This window comes from Magnolia sinica, chromosome 6 (assembly GCF_029962835.1).
Source record: "Magnolia sinica isolate HGM2019 chromosome 6, MsV1, whole genome shotgun sequence".
NCBI lineage: Eukaryota > Viridiplantae > Streptophyta > Magnoliopsida > Magnoliales > Magnoliaceae > Magnolia > Magnolia sinica.
Window position 1 is genome coordinate 70,856,284 of NC_080578.1, and position 19,894 is coordinate 70,876,177.

General features: G+C 38.9%; 1 long non-coding RNA gene across 1 annotated transcript; it reads left to right on the forward strand.

The window, feature by feature from the left end:
* Nucleotides 1-297: 297 nt before the first annotated feature.
* On the forward strand, nucleotides 298-18,231 carry LOC131250068 (uncharacterized). The gene is made up of 3 exons (XR_009173034.1): nucleotides 298-494; nucleotides 5,184-5,309; nucleotides 17,438-18,231. It is a non-coding gene; the product is annotated as an uncharacterized LOC131250068 (long non-coding RNA).
* Nucleotides 18,232-19,894: the final 1,663 nt, after the last annotated feature.

A 19,894-nucleotide genomic window follows, 5' to 3' on the forward strand; every position in this document is an offset into this window, starting at 1 on the left:
GAACAGATGGGCCCTGTGCAAAACTAATGCGTGGCATTTCATCCCAAATTTTTTTCTATGTTATAGCTTACATGAGTTTTGGATTATCATGATTTTTGGGTTTAATGGTTAATATGAGGCAGTGTACCTGATGGACGGGGTGGATTGCATAAAAGTTCTTTCCACCGGGAGCTAAGTTATGCAAAAGTAAACCCAGGTAAGTATCCACCCGTTAGTTGGGTTCTTTGCAAAAGCTCTATGGGCTGTACAGACGTGTAATTCTCACCTTACGCAGATTTATTGTTCTTTGCCTTTTCTTTTTTCTTTTGTTTTATATGTACGTCACATCAATAGATGGGGTGAATGCAAATGGGCAACAGCTATATATAGTCCCACCATGTCGTGTTAAGATCATTCTCCGTTCATTCTCCATTCTCATAAGGTACAAGCAAACAAACCTGATCAACATGAGCCAGCTACAAAAATCTAGCCCCCACTGGACAGCACAACCCAATGTAAGTTAAACAGTGCAATCATTATTATTGCCGTCGTAGTCATCATCGTTATCATCTTCTGCTTCTTCCTTGGAGAAATGTTCTAAGCATATAAACGCCTAACTACACCTTTAAAAGAGAGCTTAAGAGTGTATTTGGTTGCACCAAATCTCATGAACTATCATGAAAATTTTCAATATCATAATATTTGGTGTAACCAAACATGCCATAAATAAAATCTCTAAGAGCCTGTTTGGATTCGCGTATAAGGCTGCGTTGTATGGTATTATAACAGAATATTCTCAAATGCACCCATTATACAGCGTTTGGATTGGAGTTGGCTTCCGGTGTTTATCATGCATGCGAATACACCAATAATTCAAAACTTTCAAAAAGCGGTAAGCTGATTTGAGACCCCACTGCACCGTGCAATGCAGTCTCTTCAATGCATAGTATTATCAGGCGGCATCTATCTCTTTGGATATTATACGTTTCAACTGTGGAGAACGGAGATATCCTGCTCCATCATTATAGAAGATCGTCTTCTTCCCAGTGCATGTGACCATTTAGTTGTGAAATAGTTTCCTCTGTTAGTATTAATAATCTATATACCACTGCACTATGGTGTAATCTCTCTCCTCTCCACTGTTTCTCTCTCTACGCAAAACCCTGCACTTAGCAGCATTCCGTGAGAGATGAGTCTAGAACCACACTATTAGGATCATCACGGTTACTATCTTCTTTATATTTATAAGACGCCTATCGTTGCCTTTCTTTCTCCATCTCCATCTGAACCTCTTTCTCCTCCTCCGTCTATCAAAACCTTATCCAGGGTCAATATGACATTTTCTCTCTCAGGGATCTGGATCCCTGCTTCCATCCAGACCGTCGGACCTTCATCCCGATCGAGTATCAATGGTGATCAGAAGAACAAGAATCTCTCTCTACTGAAGAAGGATCTTCTCTCTTGTAATCCTCTCTGTTCCGATCTCTGTTTTTTTTTTTTTTTTTTTCGTTTTAAAAAAGTCCATCTAACTGATAAATACACCCATGCTTTCTGCTTTTGGTAATAGAATAGCATGAGGTGATACTATTTTGTTTTATTTTTATTCCTTTTTAGAATCCTAGATTTGTGATTTTTTTTTTAATATTATTTTTTTAAGTTCATTTTTGCTCTTGGAGGGAAAAAGAAAAAACCCGAATCTGTCGAAAGGCCAGCAAATCGGACGGCCTGGTTGAGGTCACTACTCCTCCATAGGGTAATAACCCTCCAGATGTTGTACGACAGTACAATACATAGGCTTAATACGTTGTATCCAAACATTGCATAGTACAAGAAATTGTATACTTACCCGAACAATATGTCCTATCCAAACATTGAATAATGGCATGCTGATTTGGATGTATTCTCAAAATTGTCCAATGTATACATGAATAGTACCCAATTACAATACAATACAATACTATACGCGAATCCAAACAGGCCCTAATTGGGTATGCTATACACTATTATTTCATGTATTCTACGTCGTCTACTTCCATCTACTGTGAAAAGGATCTTGCTCTATTTTGAGATCCTTTTGGGACTTGAAGCTGAACTACATCATAAAAAAATAATGGCATTATTCCAATACACATCAGGGTTCTGCTTCCTGGGTAAGATATCCATCAAGTTCACACCCAAGCTACTAGAGAAATTATTTGGTCCAGAGCATTGATGATGCAGGGAAGGATGTGAGGTTGAGTAGCGTCTTCTTCAGGGGGATAACTCCTCCGAATCCATGGAGCATCTTTGGACTCCTCACAGAGACTTCTCGAATCCATGAGAAAGAAAACAAGCAAAATAGAAATAAATTCTATAAAATTCGTAAGTTGATTGATAAATGAAATAAACGAGTCCACAACCCCTTTAAATAGGGATACTAAGCAATGAGAGAGAAATCATAATCAAACTATAACTAAAACTCCTAGAATTCGCAACTTACTATAAATAGTCTTACTATTTATAGACGGTCATGATGTCTACTAGTGCACAAGGTTTTTGGCCAAAAATATTAAGTGTCCTATTTGGCTTCACCAAGCTGTTCTCCTAATTATTCTAAGCACTTTTCATGTTGGGCTTAACTCCTAAAGCCCAACGGATGAAGAGTTATAATCAAACTAAAGCTTACTATTTATAGTAAAAACAGAATTAAAAAAGGGAAATGATCATCGATCTGATGGTATTTCACAAATCCGTCTTGCATAACCCGACATAGCAGGGATGGGTGGCTAAAGTAGCTCATTCTACCCCAAAATCATATATTTTATGTCTCATAACTCCTCCTGGATTGCGAGATACATTCGATTTAATGTTCAACGGTCCGGATCACTTCTGTCGTCGACCAGGCCTTTTCTGATCCATCTTGGCCATGAAACTTTCTGCGACCCACTCTACATCAAGTGAGGGCCACAATTCTATACTTTTTAAGACCATAATGATAATAAGATCCTTATCTTAGAGAAGGTGGCCTAAAAATTGATGGTAAGAAAAATATAGAACAATAGTCCATGAGAAAGGAAACACATGAATGTTAAGAATTTGTTTGGGGATGTTCCCATGTATATCATGGACTGTCCATTAACTGTCTAGATCACCAAATTGGGACCTATATGTACAGAAGTTTTGAGCCACAACAAGTACATTTTCTTGGAGCTTAGGAACTTATGCATCCTCTTTCTTGAAGTAACAAACTTGGGGCCTGTTTGGTAGATGCCTAAAAATGAGTGATATATCTCATTTTAGATAAGGAACTTATGCATCCTCTTTCTTCAAGTAAAAAACTTAGGGCCTAAGGAACTTACGCATCCTCTTTCTTGAAGTAACAAACTTTGGGCCTATTTGGTATACCCATACAAAATGAGTTATCTAATTTTAGTTAAGGGAATTTTACAAAAGAAGAAGAAGAAGAAGAAGAAGAAGAAGAAGAAGAAAAACCACTTATTCAATATAGAGTTTACAATCCAATGCCTTTTTCAAAATAATGTTCAACAAGTTACCTTATTAATTCAAGTAATTATTATTATAGTACCTTCATATTAGATTTCTTAAGGGCAGAGTAGGTAGGTTATGTGAGCAAAAGGCCCATGTCTTGGGTGGTCGTCATCCTGGTGTTTATGTGAAATCCACCCCGAACATTAGGTGTGTCACACCTTGTTAGGTTCAGGCCCAAAACTTAGCTTCATCTATTGTAATCGAGGTCGACCACACAGTTGAAAATATTGTACAAGGAAACACCCACACTCTAAGCTACTTTCCTTGGTGATGCCCACTTGAATCATGTGTGGGGTAGATTTTTATGCCTCATGATTAAATTTTGGTATGGCATCTAATAGTTGGAATCCATTTTGTAAGATCATCATAGTGGCCCCCGTAAAAATCAAGGGTGGACATTTCCCTCATAATTGTTTTCTTTTCTGGCCTACCTAAATCACAGGTTAGCCAATTTTTTGGACATAGGATTACACATCTAATAGTGTGACTGGATCTGATGTAGTCATCATGATGGGCCTCGTAAAAAATAAGGGTCATTGAGATTCCCTTTATTTTAATTAATTGGTGGAAATATTTATTTCTTTGGGCACAACTGATTTTTGACAGGCACACCACGTAGTGTGTATGTGATATCTACTTCAACCTTTGGATGTATAATCCCATATTAGGTCCAATATCAAAAATTGAGCTGACCTATGATTCAAATGGACCACACAAAGGGATACATTTGGGAGAGAGACACCCATCCTTGTTTTTTTTATAGGGCATATTATGACGATTATATGAAATTCACTCCGAGCATTAGATGCCAAACCAAATTTAGGATTGGAGCTCAAATATTAGGCCCATTTGTGATTCAGGTGCGCCATACCAAGGGAAATAAAAAACTTTGGAAGATGAGCATTGCCATATGTATTGTTCCCAATCATATGGTTTATCTTAATAATGGATGGAGTTCCATGACCTAGGCCTAACAAGGGGTGACCTGCCTAGTGGTTAGGGTGGATTTCAGGTACATATTACAGTGGGCCCACCTGAGCTGTCGACCCCTTGACCCAAGCTACAATTAAGAAATCTGATGAACGATACTCTAATGATAATTACTTAGAATTGAAAAGCTTTCCAAAAAAGGTACAAGAACGAACATTCTATATTAATTAGATATTTTTATTCTTATATATATATATATATATATATATATATATATATATATATATATATATATATATATATATATATATATATAATTCCCTTTAATTAATGGTAATTATGTATTAGAGATCATGATTATTGGTTATCAAGATTTATTTTAATTCCCATAAAAAAGAAATAGGATATCTAGTACATAATTGTGATCAACTACAATGAGAATAACTCATTTTTAGGTGTCTACCTAACAAGACCTTTGATTATTATTATTATTATTATTATTACTATTATTTAGAAACCTTGTGTTTAATAATTTTGAAGTATAACATGCAATATAAGCTCCTTATTTGATTTGCAAGACCTTCCTCTCTCTAATTTATTGGAGGGGTGACATTGACATACATCTGTGTTGTTTACATGCATACATATATTCCGTTGTTCTGCATTGTAAACATTAATGCTCCTATTTATGCTGTCTTAGAATATTAGTGTTGGTCCATCTAACAATACACTTACTTTATTGACAGTGCCAATCAATAAAAAAGCATGGCGATGAAATCCACATAACTTCCAAGGCTCTAGATATCGTATGGGGCAATGATCCACGTTTTTGGCAATGGACAAAGCTTACAACGCAAGACTCTGAGTAAGTGGTGTTTTACTCGCATTACTTCTGTTCACTTCACTAAGGATTTCATGACTTCTATAAGGGTCTATTTGCGTGACACCAGATTCCATTCCAATATAGAGTTCACTATAGTGTCTGTTGTCGCTCACCTGAACATCTAATGAGCATGATTTTCCTATGGATGATTGGTTGCATGACGGAGATTCAACTGGACATTTGGATCTTGGACATGCTTGATGTCTTCACACATGTGTGGTCTGGCAATAAATCACCGTAGGCTGAACCTGTTCTTGTGGAGAAATTGCTCTGGGAAACTTTCTAAACATTGTTAGCTGATTGTGCAGAAATGATAAATAGTGTTAAATGGGTGCCACCAAATAAGCCCTAAGATTTTATTCTCCATTCAGATGCTCCATGGAATTGAATCAAAATAATTGGTTTGACTCAGTGAAATAACCAAATTGTGTTTTCCTTAGAAATAATAAGTTAATCCTATTGTGAAAATTCACATTGAGTTTGGGCTCGCAAGCCAATTAAAATGCAGATATTTATATTAGTCAAGAGGAAGTGAAGAATATTGATGATGCTTCCTTGGTTCACAACAACTGAGGAGCCCTCGATTTACTTACAGTTATGCATCTTTTAGGGGGCGTTTGGATCATAAAGTACTTTAGATTAGTTACTTATACCATAAGTAGCTTATCTTGGTTTCTAATTAATCAGTAGATAAGTATGTTTGGTAAACAACATATCATCCAAAAAGTATAAAAGCATATATAGTTTCCAACATCGTAAGTAATTATCCCGAAGGTCTGTTTGGTCCCCCTCACATCCACCATCCGTCATTTGGGGCCAACCTTTAATGTGCACAGTTCATTAGGTAGGACCCAGCTTTGATGTTAGACATCCATCATGTAGGGCCCACCATCAATGTTATTGTCCATCATGTGGGGCCCATCTTCAATATCGACTTCCCATCAAGTGGAGCCCACCTTTGATGTGGACCATCCATCATGTGAGACCTGCCTTGGATATGGGTGACTCATCATTAGGCCGACCTTTGATGCGTGTTGTCCATGATGTGGGGCCCACCATTATTAATTTTTCATCATGTGGAGCTCACCTTTAATGTAGGTTGCCCATCATGTGGGTCCCACCTTCAATGTGGGTTGTCCATCACATGGGGCTCGCCTTGGATGTGGGCCATACATCATTAGTGGTGGACCTTTGATGTGGATCGTCCATCATGTGGGGCCACCTTGATATGGGTCATCATCATGTAGGGCCCAGTAGATAATATATCCATTCATTGGATGATTTTCCAATCTCACCAACTTAGAAAGGTTTTGCGGTGACAGGGAATATATTTCCTTAAATAATTTCCTAAGTTGTTGTGTCATCAATAAAAATGAAGGAAATAAGTTACTTTTGGAAGTTAAAAGGTGGTAAAAAAATTAATGATAAAAATAAGTTACTTTTCTAAAAAGCTATTTAATTTAAGTTTAATAATCAACTAAACCTATTTAAGAAAAGTAACTTATTCCCTTATTAAAGTAGAAAAAAGCTACGTATTTGGTAGTATCCAAACATGCCCTTAATGTCCACCTTCAAAGAAACTTAATTGCAATTGGATCCTAGCTCGTCAATGTGAATGTTGGAATGGAAATTATAGTTCCTTTTTTTTTTCTTTTTCTACAATTAAAATCAATGTGCAAATATCTATATCTATCTATCTATCTATCTATATATATATATATATATATATATATATATATATATATATATATATATATATATATATATATGTATGTATGTATGTATGTATGTATGTATGTATGTATGTATGTATGTATGTATGTATGTATGTATGTATGTATGTATGCTTCCTATTTTAGAACCACACCCAAATTGTAGGTATGGTTCTTTCTCAAGTCCAGCTAGTGCGAAAATAACATAATTATGAATTAAATGCTAAAAAATGCTATTAATTTATTAGGTTGGTAATTGCAATCCAATTCAAAAGCACATCGAAATAGACCTGTAGTATCAATAACGAGCAATTAACATTTGAAGTTTTGCTTATATTCCCTTATAGGCCTAGTCATTTCCTTAACATGAACAAGAAAATTTTGGTTGTGGGGGAATTAATTCTAGCTTTCGTGTTTTCGGGAGAATTTTGTGTGCTTGTGAGTGTGTGTGTGTGTGTCTATATATATATATATATAAGCTTTTGGTGTTTTGGAAAAGGCTTAGAGAGGGGTGAGTGTCTCTCTCTCTCTCTCTCTCTCTATATATATATATATATATATATATACACGGGGGACAACGCTCACTTGCGCATCTTCTTAGGTGAGCACCCATGTGCACCTTTGCACACGTGTCATGGGCGCAAAATCTAAACGGTTCATGTGATGCGGCACCCCTTGAAACCACATAAGCCCAAAATTTTAACACGATAAAAAACTCTAGTAAGTCATGGTAAAAGGAAATAGTTTCCTCCCTTGATTTGCATTTTTCTTTGCTATGGCCCACTAGAGTTTTAGATCAGGATAAAAATTGGGCCCATAAAGTTTCAACGGGTGACACATCACGTGGACCGTTAAGATTTTGTGCCCATGACACATGTGCAAAGGTGCTCACATAAGAAGGTGAGCAGGTGATTGTTCCTCTGTGTGTGTGTGTGTGCGGGGGGGGGGGGGGGCATGGGCATCTAATTCGAACAGTCCATGTGATGCGGCACCTCATGAAACCCGCGGGTCCAAGTTTCATCTTGATTCAAAACTTTGGTGGGCCATAGCAAAGAGAGACACAAATCAAGGGAAAAAAATGTTTCCTTTTGCCATGGCCTATCAAAGTTTTAGATCAAGGTAAAAGTTGGGCCCTAGGGTTTTCATAGGGTGGCGTATCACGTGGCCTTTCGGATTTTGCACCCATTGCACATGTACATAAGTGCTCACTTAAGAAGGTGTGTATACAAGCATTGGGTTACATATACATAGAGAGAGAGAGAGAGAGAGAGAGAGAGAGGTGCTCTCTTATAATTAATTATATCCCGGACTCGTGAGTATTATTTAAGAACTCATCTCACACCATGTTTATATGTAATCTAGGCTATATAGGCTCTTCATATAAATTAAATGAAGGGTAGGACAAAAATCATGTTGGTTTAAAAATCAAGGGTGAGAATTCCTCCTCACCATGTTATGGCGTACCAAATTTTAGGATCAGTCTAACTTTTGGGCCTAAGGATTTCATGATGTGACTTATCTAGTAAACCATTTGGATTTTGTGCAAAATCACCGGAGACGAGTTCTTAAAAATGTTCTCAACAGTTTTTATGAGAACCCATTCCTATATATATATATATATATTGGGGGACCGCAGAAGCACACAGAGATGAATCAAGTGAAGTAATCCAATGGCACTAATCAAGCACAATACAAACACACTGAATTTAACATGAAAAAACCCTTTGGGGAAAAAACCACAGCCCAAAGTGATAAATAAACACTAGGAAAGCAGAAATTACAAGAGTTTAGAGAATACTCGATTCGAACAAGCCTCGAATCACCCCAATCTACACCCTTGAAACCCTGGGAACAAATTGAAAATGCTCCAAGATACATCCATTCCTGATTACACCCCTATATATAGCCTTAAGAAGAATCACAATCGAAATCAGAAATAAATCCTGCAGATATACAACTTTACGTAACTCTACAATACGTTCGATGACCCCTTCGATGGGACTTTGATGCATCGACATTCCATCGATGGCATCGAACTAACACCAAAACAGTCCAGAGACAAAATATGAAAAATTAGATTTTCTCAATTGCACTTCAATGGGTCTCAATGGCATCAAACTTAAGTTTCGATGACATCGAACTAGTCCTCGATGACATTGAACAAGTACCCAAATAGTCTAGCAACCAACCGGAGAAATTCTGAATTTCTTCGATAGGATCGAGCAATTGTTCGATGGCATCGAACAGTGCTCGATGACATCAAATGGTTTATCGATGGCATCGACAAGCCCTATTTTTGAATTGGTTTAAGATATAGAAAAACAATGATCTTAACTATGTCTTCAATATTCAAACATGTAACTTCTTGACCTCTTCTCTTATCTCTGCCTTACATTATAGCTCCATCATTGCTTCTCGTGCATAATCCGTCCTCCTTTTATGCCTTCGCCAAGTCCAGAGAAGTTGCATAGAACTTGAAGTTCTCTACATGAACTATCTTGGTGAGCATGTCCACTGGAATCACGCTTGTGTGAATCTTATCCAAAGTCGCCCTCATTCCTCAAGCATTTGTCGGATAAAATAATGATGAATATCATTATGTTTAGTATGTGAGTGATAAATAGAGTTTTTAGCCAAATTGATAATGCTCTCGCTGTCATAATTAACCAGCATGACCTCCTACTAAAGTCCCGACTAATTTATCATCCCCCTCAACCAAACACCTTCTTTGAATGACTCCGCCACTGCCATATACTCAGTTTTGATTATGTAAAGAGCCACTATAGACTGAAGCTTTGACATCCAACTGATCGCTCCACCTGCTAGCACAAACGAGTAACTTGAAGTCGACTTTCTAGAATTCACAGTGCTTGTATAATTAGAATCCACATACCTAACTAACTTAGCCCCTATCTTTTTAAATGTTTAGACGTAGTCTTTTATCCCATTGATGCTTTTCGGGGTTAAACATGTATTTTCTCACAACACCAACTGCTTGTGAAATGTCCAGTCTCATACAGACCATGTCATATATCAAACTTCCAACTATATTCGAATAAGGCACATAATACATATCATGTTTTTCCTCATCTGTTTTAGGACATTATTCTGAGGAAAGCTTGAAGTAAGCTATGTGGAGAATGCTAACTGGCTTTACCTTGTCCATCCCATATTTCACCAATGCCTTCTCAAGAACAACCTTATGAGATAACCAAAGCCTGCTCGTTTTCCTATCTCTATGTATATCAATACCAAGAACCTTCTTTGCAGCTCTCAAATCTTTTATTTCAAATGTCCCTGATAACCGAGTCTTCAGCACATTAATTTCAGACATGTTATGACTTGAGATCAATATGTCATAACTTGCGATCAATATATCATTAACATACAATACTAGGATGATGAATCAACCATTACTCAGTGTCTTAAAATAGACATAATGATCATACTCACTCCTAGTAAAATTTCAATTCAACATGAAAGAATCAAACTTTTTATACCACTGCCTAGGCGATTATTTCAGTCCATACAGTGACCTCTTTAATATGCAAATATTGTTCTATGTTTCTTTTACTTCAAAGTCTTTTAGTTACTTCATGTAGATTTGTTATTCCAATTTCCCGTGCAGGAAGGCAATCTTCATATCCATTTGTTCTAGCTTGAGATTGTATTGGGCAACCAATGTCAACATGAATTTAATAAATACTTTCTTTACAATCGGTGTAAATATCTTTGTGAAGTGGATTCTTTCTCCATGAGTGTAACCCTTCCCTACCAACCTTGTCTTGTATCTATCATGTTTCTTTTTAAAGATCCACTTGTACTCGATCAATTTTTGGCCAACTGGAAGCTCCAGCAACTCCCACCTATCATTCTTGTATAAAGAGTCATTCTCATCATTCATTGCATCTTTTCACTTTTCCACATCTGACTATCAAGAGCTTCCTAAAGAGTAGATGGATCCCCCTCATCCGTAATAAGGACATATGCGATATTAGAGTTATCCTTGTATCTCACCGGTAACATGCGATCCCATGGAGAATTCCTTCTCACAGGTGGCTACTCTACCTGCTCTTGTACTTTTGTTTGTGTCTCGGTCTTGGATTGAGTACCATATATGTTAACTTGAATGTCCACAACCAACTTTTCTGGTTCCTTTTGCTCATCCTGCCCATTCTTACGAAATAAGGATCCTTCATCGAATCTAATGTCATGGCTAACGATGATTTTCTATGTAGCCCGGTCATACAACCTATAGCCTTTCACACCACCACCATAGCAAAAAAAGATGTAATTTTTGGCTCTTTGGTCTAGCTTATATGTCTCAACTAATGGTACATGAGAGTAAAATACATAACCAAACACATGCAATCCTGAGTAGTCTACCTTCTGATCACTCCATACTTCCTCTAGAATCTTACAATGAATCATCATAGAAGGGGACCGACTTACCAAATAGAAGTCGTGTTAATGGCCTCAGTCCATAGGTCCTTGTCCAACCTAGCATTACTAATCATGCATCAAGCCCTCTCCAAGTGAGTTCAATTCATCTGCTTAACCACACCATTTTTCTCGAGTGTGTGGCGTACTGTATTGTGCCTTATGATCCTTTCATCTTTACAGTATTAATTAAATTCAATTGAAGTAAATTTACCACCATTATATGTCACTAGAATTTTCACCTTTTGCCCTGACTGTTTTTCCACCATCATTTTTCATTGCTTAAAGTTGGTGAAAATATTAAATTTATTTTTCATGAAATAAACCTATATTTTCCTAGAGTAGTCGTTAATGAATGTGACAAAGCATAACGACCCTCCAACAGAAACCACAGGTGACGGCCCACATAAATGAGAATGCACATAATCAAGAACACCCTTACATACATGTTTATTAGATTTAAAAAATAACTTAAATTGTTTACCATATATACAATGCTCGCATATATTGAAATTTAAACTTTTAAAACTTGAAATTAAACAACAATCAGAAAGTACCTTCATACCCTGCTTGCTCATGTGGTCCAGGCGTACATGCCACATACGTGCAGACATGGAATCTGCTACAACCATCACAGCTCCACCCGTTGAAGTTCTTCTGATCAACCTGTAAAGATTTTCGTGCATCCGTGCTTTCATAACTATGAGTGCCCCTTTTAAAACCTTAAGGACACCTTTAAAACTGGTGAATCTGCACCTAATCACCTCAAGCGCACCAAGAGATATCAGACTCTTCTTCATATTAGGAACGTGCCTTATCTCAGTCATGGTACGCTCCATCCCATTAAACATCTTGATGTGTATTGTACAAACACCCAAAACATTATAGGCATTATCATTGCCCATAAATACATGACCACCATCACACTCTCTATAACTGATGAACCAACTCCGTTGAGGAGTTATATGATATAAAGCCCCTATGTCCAAAATTCACTCATCCCTACGATTATCATATAAGTGTCCAATCATAAACAATGACAACACATCGCTACCACTTATACCTTCATCAGAAGTGGCAGTGTTGGCCTCCCTGAAAGAAGTCTTTGAGTTCTCTTTCTTCACTTTAAGATTTGTACAATCCCTTTTCGTGTACCATGACATCCTATAATTCCAGCACTTTAATTTTTCCTTACCCTTGCCTCTAGATTTGGATCTCGATAGAGAAGATCCACCGTCTCGCTCAGAATTTTTCCCCCTCGTAATTAATTCATCGGTGGAGGCCCCAATGCTACTGTTTTTCTTTCTCATCACCTTTCCCTGAAGGGATAAGATAACAGTGTTGATACTAAGGGAAGATTTACTGGTGCATAATATGTCTTTAAAAGACTCATATGAAGGTGGGAGAGAATTCAACAAGATGTAGGCATGATCTTCATCCTTGGTCACTTCCTCCACATCCATCAATTTACAGATCATCTTATTAAAGTTGCTGATGTGGGCCTCGACATCTCCTCCCTCTGCCATCTTAAAGTTGAACAATTGCAACTTCAAGTGTAAGTGATTTTCAAGGAACTTCTTTGCATAGATATCTTCTAACTTCGTCTATAGACTCGTCGCGGTTTTCTATCTCATGACATTATAAAGAACCTCATTAGTTAGGCACAATTAAATGGAGGTTCTAACTTTCTTATCTTGATTGTTTCATTCATCATCATCCATAGATTCCAATCACTTCTCAAGGATGTCGTCTAATCCTTACTAAATTAATAGGTCAATCATCTTGACTTTCCATAATTCATTTTTTTTCTTAGAGTACTTCTCAAAATCATACTTAGGATTGACAACCATTGATATTCACTTTCAGATTCAAGCCTACGCCTTAACATTTTCTTTGATATCACTTGTTAGGGGACTGTGGAAGTACGCAGATATGAATCAAGTGAAGTAATCCAATCACACCAATCAAGCACAATGCAAACACACCAAATTTAATGTCACCAAATTTAATGTAGAAAAACCCTTTCGTGAAAAAACTATGGCAAAAATTGACAGATAATCACTATGAGAGCAGAAATCACAAGAGTTTAGAGAATACCCAATTTGAACAAGCACCCTAAGCTACACCCTTAAAACCCTAAGAACGAATTAGAAAATCTCTGAGATACACCCAATCCTGATTACACCCCTATCTATAGCCTTAAGATGAATCACAATCAAAATTGGAAACAAATCTCGCAATTGATCACAACTTTACGTAACTTTGTGATATGTTCGATGGCATCTTTGATAGGACTTCGATGTCATCGATAGTCCGTCGATGGCATCAAACCCACTTCGATGGCATCGAAATAATACCAAAATAGTCCAGAGATAAAACATGAGAAATTAGATTTTCTCGATTGCACTTCGATGGGTCTCGATGGCATCGAACTTAAGTTTCGATAGCATTAAACTAGTTCTCGATGGCATCGAATAGGTACCCAAATAGTCCAGCAACCAACCGGAGAAATTCCGAATTTCTTTGATGGGATCGAGCAGCTGTTCGATGGCATCGATTGGTCCGTCGATGGCATCGACAGGCCCTATTTTCGGAATTGATTTAAGACATTAAAAACACACACACACACACACACACACACACACACACACATATATATATATATATGGGAAAAGGTACTATGCGCTCGACCTCACGATAAGCTCCTGTGAGGTCGAGCTGTGTGGGTCCCACCATGATGCGTGTCGACCATCAACACCGTGCATTTGATGGGTCCCCTCTAAATTATGGGATATCCCAAAAATCAGCCGTATACGGAACTCAGGTGGGCCATACCATCTAAAATCATGTGAAGACACCGTTAAAACATATAAAAGCACTTGGTGGGGCCCACCTAAGTTTTGAATGCTGATGAAACTTGGTCTGAACCCTCATCCAAGTGGGACACACATAATGAATGGGCTGGATTTGGAAAGCACATCTCGGTGGGCCCAAAAAATGATTATGAATGTTTTAATGGTGCACGGCCCCTCCCCACTTCTGTATGTGGTGTGGCCCACACAAGTCACGGATTGACTTGATTTTTGAGACCTAGGCCCATGATGGAATGGTGCATCTGACTGATGGGGTAGATGCTCGAAACGCATCATGGTGGGGCCCACACAGCTCGACCTCATGGGACGGACTCGTGAGGTCGAGCGCATAGTGCCTTTTCCCTATATATATATATATATATATATATATATATATATATAAAAGAAATGCTCACACACAGCTAGTTGGACATTGCATTTTCGTCCAACTAGTTGATAAATTCAAGGACAAGTTAATGCTATTTAACACCAAGACAAAAGTTATCTAAGAGGAAAAGTAGCCAATGGTGGTCGCCCCACTATAGAGTTAAAGTGAAATCCACCCCAACCATAAGGTGAGTCACCCTATATTAAAACTGTGGATTAAAAAATCAGCCTCATATATGGTTTAAGTGGACCACATGATTGAAAACAACAAAAACTGACCCTCCAAATTATTTTCATGGGTTTAGTCCACATGAATCACGTATGCCTTGATTTTTGGACATTAGGCATAGATTTTTAGTATGTCATCTTAATGGTTGGAGTGGATTTCACATGCTTGTCATGTTAGCTTGGTAAAAACCAAGGGTGGGCGTCTCTCCCAATGTTTCCATTGTTGTGGCTGAATTGAATCAAAGGTTAGCATGATTTTTTTGGCTCTAGGCCCATAATGGGATTATGCATCTAATGATTGGAGTGAATCTTACTTACACATCACAGTGGGCCTGTAAAAATAAGAGGGTGGTTGTCCGCGCTGCGGCACCACTAGATTACAGAGATGAGTACCACCAAGGATGAGTGATTTCAAGTCACAGAGGTTGGTCATTCTGATGGACCTGCTATGGTGTTAATTTGAAATCCACTTCCACCATCAAATGGATCACCCAATGTTAGATCAAGGGACTTAAAATCAGTCCCAGCATGATTTATATGTTTTATCCATGTCGTCCATACATATTTTCAAAGTGGACCACACCATAAGAAAAAGTGGAGATTGAGGCAGATCCAACGCTCAAGTGGACCACACCACAAGAAAAAGTGGAGATTGAAGGCCTACCTTCAAAAACTTCTTGAGTTTCACAGAAGTTTTGGATCGAGCTGATATTTTTATTTTCCCTCCTTCATCCAGGTCTGTATGGCTTTATGGATAGGTTGGATGGAAAATAAACATCATGGTGGGCCCTAGGAAGGTGTCAACGTGTGGAGCATCATTGTTCTCACTGTTTCTTTTGGTGGGGTTCACTCGAGCTTTGGATCAGCCTTAGTTTTGGGGCCATGCCTTCAAGTAATATGAGAAAATGGATGGATGGTGTGGATAAAACAAATACATCATGGTGAGGCACACTGATCTTTGCCATCTATAGACGCCCATGCCATGTGGTACGCTACACAATCTAAGTCCGTTCTGGAAGATATCGATCTCTCGTTGGAACTAACTATTTTATGGGAACCGGATCCTTGCTGTTGCTCAGGTGGTAGACTCTAAGGAGTTTCAACACCCGGTCAAGGGTTCCAGTATCCATAGGTGGTGAAATTCCACTAGCGTGAGTGCGTGGGGTGTGTGTGCGTGTTTTAAAAAAAAAATATATTTTATGGGAACCGGTGCTAGAGGGACGCCCGCAGTGACATTTCACAGGGCCACGTGTTGATGTGTATGTGAGATCAAATCCAACCATTAGATGTGTAAGCCCATGCTAAGATAGTAGCCCAAAACTTAGGATGGTATGTTATTAATTTGAGGCACACAAAGAAAAATAGTAGGGAGAGAGAGTCCACCCTTGGTTTTTAGAGGGCCAACTATAATGTGTATGTAAAATCGATTACACCCATTAGATGCGAAACCAAAAGATTGGCTTAAAGGCTAAAAAATTAAGCTCACATATGATTCAAGTGGGTCATATTTAGGGACCAATTTAGAGGGTCAGATTTTCCGATGAAAATTTTACATTAAGTGTGGCCCAGTTGAAATAAAGATGGGCAGAGTTTTTGGCTCTAGGTCAAACAGAGGGTGACTCACCCGATGGTTGGCGTGGATTTCACTTTAGCACCACAGGGAGGCCCACCCAAGCTGGGTACTCCTTTTGCAAAGTAACATCCTGCAGCTTCTCTCTGCACGAGAGCATTTATTAACATTAGTTAATACCTAAATTAGGCGATGGATGTCAGGAGAAAATGGGTGAAATAGGAAGTTGCACACATGTGATGTATTTGTGTGGTGCAGTAAATGTATAAGAAAACAGTCCATTAATCAGGTAGGATTTTTTTAAAAACATGTGATGGACATGAATTATTATTTTTAATAATTAATGGTATGATATTTATTTACAAGAAAACATGGCTATTAGAAATTCATTTTAGCTGTACATATTCAACTTGTATGTGTGGCTTCAGCAATGATGATCGTTTATTAAATTTTAGCAAATAAAATATAATTAGTAGGCCCTATTTAATGAACAAGCTAGATCTTTGACATATAGTTTCTATCATACTTATGTAAAACTTGATATTACAGATCCTCACATGGGGTATATCACTTTGGGATAGAAAAATAATTTTTTCTATTTAATACGCAGCTAGTTCGACCAATCAAATTGGTCGAACTAGTTGTGTGTGAGCATCTCTCTCTCTCTCTCTCTCTCTCTCTCTCTCTCTCTCTCTATATATATATATATATATATATATATATATATATAATGACTTACTAAGTTGAGAAATATGAAAACCTGCAACTAAACACCCTCCAAAGAAAGACAACTACAATTGGGTCATTTCCCCGGCATTTAGTTATAGGAATATGGATTGATAGAGCATCCAAACATTGCATTTATATATTGACAACAATCATAGGAAAATTAACTCATCGTAAATGGGTGGCTTGTTGGTAGGTCGAGATTGGTGCGGAGCTCCTTCAAGTGAACTGGATCGAAGTTGCCGGCAAGTTGTACATGTCCAATTTCCGGGCTGGGACATGGGAAATCTTCTACGTGGTCAAGTTCAAGGTGGATGCATTTGGCTGGCACTCTTCTCCAGTTAAATTCAAGGTGAGCACCACAGATGGGCAAAAGGACAACGTAAGACACAAGCTAGAGAATTACAGGGTGGTGACCGATAGGTGGCACGAGATCAATGGCGGCAAATTCAACGTAGGGTCCTGTGGCCAGAGGGGAATAGTTCAGTTTGGCATGTATGAAGTTGAAAGTGATTGGTGGAAGGGCAGCATGATTCTTGAAGGAGTTAAGATCAAGCTCAAGCAATGAAGGGCGTAATGCTACGTCATGCTCGACTGAGGAGAGTAAATGAGGAGGAGATTTGCGGCACATGTATCAAGTAGTACACATGCGTGAGATCCGTATCATACATCAGCGGGACCCACATTAAGAATTGGGCTGATCCACTTATCATGTGGGCTGCCCGTGTTTGTTTCATGTAGACAGCTGCTGTTCATTTTTCTTTGTGACCATCCGTCATTCTCACAGGTGTGTGGACCTCCTAATAGGCGGAATGAGAGGGCATGCGCAAGGTGGATCAGACCTGATGAACGGCTCAGATCTCACCTATAAGTGCGATATTGGAGCAAGTGCCACAAGTCTCTTCTTCTGTTTGCATTCGAGAGGGAGAGTTTAGTAGCGAGATGGACCTTGTGTTAACTCTAAATTGTTGTAACAATGGACAGTTTGGTTTGATAGTTTCTTGCTCCATTTAACTATTTATGAGATGATTACATGCAACCCTTGTATGTGAACTTCGTGTTTACCTTGTATTTACTCTAAATTATTTAATCCGTCCATCATGTGCACCCCATATATAATATGCTCCTTAGTTCCCAAAAAGTATCCGATCGGAAACTTAGGTGGGCCACGCTATATGGGACATTTGGGTGGGGGATTCTCACCGTTGGAATCTTTCCAGATATTATGTGGGGCCCACCGTGTTTTGTCCATGAAGAAGAAGCATCCCGCCAGGATGAATGAACATGCCATTCCAAAACTTAGTTGCTCCATAACGTATGAAATTAGAGGTTTTAGGCATGATATTACATGGTGTGGCCCACCTGATTTTTGGGATCCAAGGGTAGTAGGAGTTTCACACACATGGATTTGTGTGTTAAGCTTGTTGGGGGAAAATATGACAAGTCGATAAGTCGGCTTATGAAATATATGGACCAATTCTACTGACATGGCCCGGACTCACTAGGCGTCAAGCCTAACCGAGGCCAACATGTCCAAAGCCACAAGGCAAGACCTCCAAGGAGGTCGATGCACTTGTAAGGACACACAAAGAGCCCCTCTGAGAGCACTTAGTGCCGACCCAATACATAGGTCAGTTGTGGATCAGGCATAGACCGATTAGACCTTGGCTCAACCTTAGTCTAGTCTACCCTATGGGTCGGCCATGGGTCAGCAATGGATCGATTACGGATCGACCATACCCTAGCTGATAGCCGATTAAGGGTCAACCATCTACACTCGACAACTGCTTGGTCATTGAGCGAATCGATACTCTGAGATCAGCCAACGGTTGGTCGAGCTCCATCAGTTTTCCCCATCTAGACACTCATCATTGCATCTCATTTAGAGCTGATTCAAGGAGTTGGCTCGATATTAGAGAACTGTCTTCCGAGATCCCCCGAAGATAACTTCCGATCCCGGAAATCTAGGAGATCGAAGATCTCGGGATCGGCTTGAATAAAGATCAATCTCCTATGAACCAAGAAAGAATCTCAAGTTCACGGGATCACATCTCCCCTATAAATAAGAGACGCCTAAAGGTGAAAGGTACACACATATTCTCACCCCTAAGCCCTTATCAAATTCTTAGACCCGGATTTCAGGCCTAACTTTGGCATCAGAGGGTCCCCTGCATAAGCTAGGGTCTCCTTTGTCCTCTTCCTATGCAGGTGTTCGTATAGCAAAAAGGGGGTGAGCCAAAAACTGCACAACAGTTTGGCGCTGTCTGTGGGAATGATATTGTAAGTCGTTTTCGCTCTATCCAAAACACTATAGGACCTGCCATGGCAAGAGGAAAAAAGAAAGCCCAAACCCCTCCAGAGGTTGCCCCGATCGCGACCATGCTGGCAACAGATCGTGCCCCACAATCCACAGATCGACCAGAGCAACAAGATAGCTGTTAGGGCTCACCAGCCTGCCAAGCAACTTCTGGTTCGACCAAGCGTGCCCAACGAAACCATGAGAATAGGTGACGGAATACTATGGAAAGGGAGGTTGGAGACATTACGACCAACCTAGATTACATGAGACAGATGTTGAAGCAAATGCAACCTCAGCGAGTGCAGGAACCCGACCGGAGGGAAGGACGATCGAATGACATTCGACAGTTCACCAGCCCTT